Source organism: Grammomys surdaster, unplaced genomic scaffold (assembly GCF_004785775.1).
Source record: "Grammomys surdaster isolate TR1022 unplaced genomic scaffold, NIH_TR_1.0 217, whole genome shotgun sequence".
Taxonomy (NCBI): domain Eukaryota; kingdom Metazoa; phylum Chordata; class Mammalia; order Rodentia; family Muridae; genus Grammomys; species Grammomys surdaster.
Genome location: NW_021604662.1, coordinates 706,172 through 711,959, shown reverse-complemented (window position 1 = coordinate 711,959; position 5,788 = coordinate 706,172). Strand labels below are relative to the sequence as shown.

At 40.5% G+C, this 5,788-nt stretch overlaps 1 pseudogene; it reads right to left on the bottom strand.

The window, feature by feature from the left end:
• Window positions 1–3,796: 3,796 nt before the first annotated feature.
• On the bottom strand, window positions 3,797–5,155 carry LOC114625399 (annotated as a pseudogene).
• Window positions 5,156–5,788: the final 633 nt, after the last annotated feature.

Sequence of the window (5,788 nt, the reverse complement as noted above, 5' to 3'; positions counted from 1 at the left end):
CACTAAGTAAACTTACTTCACAACCCACTACGAAGGAAGCATGAAGTTTTCAGAAACAGAAAGAGTGAAGAGGGTTAACATGGGGTTCCTAAGCTTCCTATTCCCAGAGGGAATTAGTGTGTTATGGCCCTCATAGCAAAATGCTACAGAGTGGATGGCTTAAGAAACAGAAAAAACATGTAGAGGTTGTTTTAGAAGGCTGGATGTTCAAGATGTGGGTGCCAGCAAGGTTGGTTTCCTCTGGGTCTTTTCTTAGTTTGCAGATGACTACCCTTCGCAGTACTCCTGGATGTACTAAGGACTGTTGTAATGTCTTAAAGAAACTTAAAGAAATGTTCAGCATCCTTAGTCATCAAAGAAATGAAAACCAAAACGACCCTGAGATTTCATTTTATACCTGTCAGAATGGCTAAGATAAAAAACTCAAGTGACAGCAGATGCTGTCTATGATGTGGAGTAAGGAGAACACTCCTCCATTGCTGGTGGGAGTGCAAACTTGTACAACCACTCTGGAAATCAATTTGGTGGTTTCTCAGAAAACTGGGAATAGTTCTACCTCAGACCCAGATATACCACTCCTGGTGGTATAGTTCAAAGACACTTGCTCAAACTATGTTCATAGAAGCTTTATTCATAACAGCCAGAAACTGAAAACAACCTAGATACCCCTCAACTTAAGAATGGATAAAGTAAATGTGGTACGTTTACACAATGGGATACTATTCAGCTATTAAAAAAACAAAAATATCATGAATTTTGCAGACAAATGGATGGAACTTGAGAATATCATCCTGAGTGAGGTAACCCAGAACCAAAAGGACATGCATGGTATATACTCACTGATAAGTGGATATTAGCCATAAAATACAGGATACTCGTGCTATACTCCACAGACCCAAAGAAGGCACAAGTGAGGATGCTTAAAACTCACTTAGAAGAGGGAATAGAATAGTTATAAGTAGGCAGATTGTGGGAGAGGGCATGAGGAGGAGAATGAGGAGTGGTTCAGGATCAGGTGTGGGGAGGGACAGAAGGGATGGCCAGATGGCCATGAGAAGTCAAGGAAATCTGCAACTGACAGAGTTGAGGAGGTAAGGGGCATTTCCAGGATGTAACAGAGACCTGGGGTAAGAGAGGCACCCAGGAATCAATGGGGGTGACCTTAGCGGTGACTCACAGCACTGGGCATACGGAACCTGAAGAGGCCACCTCCTGTAGCCAGGAAGGAACTCCATGGGAGCAATAGGGACACCAACCTATCCACAAAACCTTCAACCCCAAACTTATTATTTTCTACAAGAAATGTAAGGGCAGGGGACTGAGCAGAGACTGAGGGAATATTGGCAAACTGGTAAAAGGCCCAACTTGAGACCCATCCTGTTGGCAAGCACCAATCTCTGACACTATTAATGATATACTTGCAAACAAAAGTCTAGCAAGGCTGTCTTCTGAGAGACTCCACCTAGCAGCTGACTCAGTCAGATGCAGACTCCCACAGCCAAATGGTGGATGGAGCTTGGGGGCTCTTAAGGAAGAGTAGAGAGAAGGATTGAAGGCTCTGAACGGGATAGGTACTTCACAGGAAGACCAACAGAGTCAACTAACTTAGACTCTTCAGGACTCTCAGTAACTGAACCATCAACCAAAGAACATACACAGGCTGGACCTAGCCACCCGCCCCCAGCATATGTATAGCACATGTGCAGCTTTGTCTTCATGTTCTAGCTGGGCTGCCTTGTCTGGCCTCAGTGAGAGAGGATTCACCTAGCCTCACAGAGACTTAATGTGCCAGGGTGGGGAGATACCCAGGGGACCTCCACACTCTCAGAGGAGAAGGGGAGGGGGTATGGGAGAAGGCTTGTAGGAGGGTAACTGGGAGGGGCAGTGAAGGAGATATAAAGTCAATGAAACAAAAACAAACAAAAACTCACAAGGGCAAAAAAGAGTACAAAGTTAGAAAAGAAAAATGAAACAAAACAAAAAGCATAGATACAAACGGCAATATTATGGGTTATAGATAACCCTCTGTTTTGTTTTATGTGGAGACCATTGAGGGTCAAGCAGGTATGACTACTCTAGGTAAGTGTAAATTAGAAGCATTTTGGAATTTTTAAGTATATTTCAATGCATATATTTTTTGTGTGTGCATGTATGCATATGTATATATTTGTGTGTGTGTGTGTGTGTGTGTGTGTGTGTAGGTAGGCCAGATACAAATAGATGGCTGGTGTCTTCAACATTCATTCACCTGTAGGAGACCATGTAGGCATGACCAGGCAGCTAGATTATTTGGCACACTGCCCTTCTAACTAAGAAGCATGGCACACCATGCCCCTGAAGTCACAACACTGAATTCTGAAGTACTGTGAGTAGCCAGGTGGCCTGCTGACACATCTGCACTCTCCATGTCTCCTTTAATGTGCTTTTTCCACAGAGACCCTGCTGGTATGTGCACTCCCTATCTAATCTAAGGGAGTGTGCTAACCAATCACAGTTGAATGGCTTCCACTATATAAGTCATTACACCTGTGCAATAAAGCAGATTCTGTCTGCAGAGTGGTTTATCTCCATGTGCTTTACCAACCACAGGCATTGCTGTTTTATCAGGGGACACACCAGCAATGACAGCACTCATCACCTTATTTTATAATAGTCTGTCACTGTACCTGGAACTTACCAGTTTGGCTAGGCTAGCTGGTCATCAATCCCTCAAAATCTTCTCATTTCTGCCTTCCCAGTGCTAGGATTGGAGATGCATGCTGCAATACCTGGTTTTGTAATGTGGGGGTCCTCACGTTTGTGCAATAAATACCAACCAAACCACATCCATCTTCCCAGTCTTTCAATGCATACATTTTCATATATGCTTAAACAACATTTTGATCGTAAATTTTGATATTTATTTTTTTGTTTGTTTGTGTGTTTGTTTTGAGATAGGGTGTCATGTGATTGAGACTGGTCTTGAACTCACTATGCTGACCTTGAACTCTGATCCTCCTGCTTCTGTCTCTCAAGTACTGAGGTTACAGGTGTGTGCCGTTATGCCTAATCTACAAACATTATTTAAAATGAGAATCTAAATAAAAACATATGACTAGCACCAAGATGTACATTTTCTTATTCATTTTAATTTAGTCTGGCATTCATTAGTACTGATGTACAATAGGAGTCATAATTTGTTCAATGTAATATGCTCCATCTCACAGGATATTTGGTGAGGTTATAAAGTTATCATTGTACAAGTAAACAGGCATAATTCGTTTTGTACAGCTTCTTACATAGTTTACTGTTTAGAAAATCACAAGGTGTCTCAAAGAGTCATGCTTATAAGTATACACTCACATATGCCAATAAGCATATCCTGAAGATATGAGCAAATTTCTTTTCTTAACCACATAGTACCATGATATGACTAATAGTAAAAACCTACTTTAAAAGTAAGACAAAGAAAAAATTACTAGATGTTAGCAGTCATTCCACTTATTACAGACTCCTTCATACCAGCCATCATCATTCTTGATAATATAAATGACTGTGCGTTCCTTAAATGATAGCTCATCTTTGACTCTTATCTGATCATATATTGTAACAACTTTCTCAGTACAGTTCCTGGGGGTTTCCACAGAAACCCCATCTGCACATGGATCATGATACTGAACTACTAAAGCTTCATCTTCATAATCCATTGCAGAAGGTGGTGGTGAGATGGTATGGTGTCATGGGGATGCCTTCTGGTGGAGGTGGTAATGGTGGAGTTAGGATATCAGCAACTGCTTCAATAGTGGATGATAAGGTATCAGCCACTACAATTGCATGCACTGTGTTCTTGCATTCCACTTCTAGCACTCCTTGCACTGTGTATGTAATATAAATAAGTCTTCCTGGATGAATTGTTTTGACTTCCTGGCTTTTTGGAACTAGTCATGTAGTCCTTAGGAACTTTTGGGGGTATGACAGGTTCCTGAGTTTTATTAGGAATATTCTATCCTGGAGGACTTGATGGTTTCTAAGTGGGAGGATTTGTTCTTAGCAGTGTGCCAGGTCTTGCAGGCTTGTTATTTTCATGCTTAACTTCATTGTCTATGTCATCTATAGGCATGTAATTGATAGGCTTGGTGATACGACATACAGGGGGCTCTAGATCTTCAGGTGCTTTTCTCTTGTGAGTTCTTGATATATTCTTATTTGTTGTCAAAATATCCATCTCTCTTCAAGACAGTTTCTTTTCACAAACATTCATGATCTGTGAGGTATGATGGAATACTTCATGTCCAAAAGCTAAGATGCTTGGATGTCCAGCAACTGGAGTACATTCTTGGCCAATGCATACTTTTCAGTAAGGGAACAGTAGCTATAGATTGAGTTGCATATGCTTTGGTCTATTCTAAACTTTTCTTTTGTCCATAGTTTTTTTTTTTTTTTTTCGAGACAGGGTTTCTCTGTGTAGCCCTGGCTGTCCTGGAACTCACTCTGTAGACCAGGCTGGCCTCGAACTCAGAAATCCGCCTGTCTCTGCCTCCTAAGTGCTGGGATTAAAGGTGTGTGCCACCACTGCCCGGCTTGTCCGTAGTCTTTATGTAGGTGTTTTCATGGTAGCCCACTGTCTGGTCATTTTCTGATAACTCAGAGCCCTCTTGCCTGATGTATCTCCTACTCTCTAGCAGCACCTGCAGTAATGGCATTTTCTACCTATCTGCACTGCTTCTTCTTGTGTTAAAGAGATAGACAGTAAGCTCCACTGAGGCCCGTTCTTATATTTTAACCAGCAGCTACAACGTCTCGTGAAGAAGAAGCAGATATAGTTAATAGCATCATGCCAGTAATAGTGAAAGGAAAAATGGGTAAATCATTTTAAACTTCATACAACAAAACAATGCAATACGTCACACATCAACATCGATGGTTTTCAGACTAAAATAACAATGAGAGCAGAAATATCACTACAAAGAAATTCCTGCCATTTGAATAAAAAGAAAAGGTTCCAGTAGCAAATTCTGGCTTTAAAATATAAATGTATATTTTTGCTTATATTAAAATGAAACAAAAGCCCTTATGACCACATTTGGCTTACTGATCAATGTTAAACTAAAGGTTCACCTACCATAAATGAGAACTGGAAGTTCTTTTGCAGTTGGAGTGGGAGACTGGCTAGCATCGATGTGCTATTTTTTGAGAAGTCATGAAGAACAGAACAGCATTTTCTCTGCAAACAGTAACTTGCCACATCTTGTAAAAGTATTCCCTTTGGACACCTATATCAGGATAGCACCATCTCAGTTTCTCAGGTACAGAGTGGCTCATTTCTCTGTCTGAGGCTGTATAAAGGCCCCAGCAATTTGAACTAAGGCTAAATTAAGAAATCTACTGATTTTTACCCAATGCAGCTAAACCAGATGGATGGCGTTAGCAACATCCAACCAATTCCACCTATTTTCTAACCCAAATTTAATAGATGTGTGCATAGCATGTCTTTTTCACTTGTTAACCTTGGGAGGAAGAAAAGGAGCATATTTTAGTATACCCCCCTTCTAAGTGTGAAATAATGCTTTCAAGTTCATAGAGGAAAATATTAAGTAAAAATGAAATAAGTCATGCATATCCCCACTACCCATATTAAGACTTTAGCATATGTCTTTCTTGTATTTTTTCTGCTACCAATGTATGAAAAAGCATGCTATTTATATGCAGAATTTTAAAATCTTGGATTCCTGTTTAAGGCTATATCTGCCCCACTGACAACTCCTAATATGCATTATTTATTTTATTGCTATGACATTTCTCTTTGCAT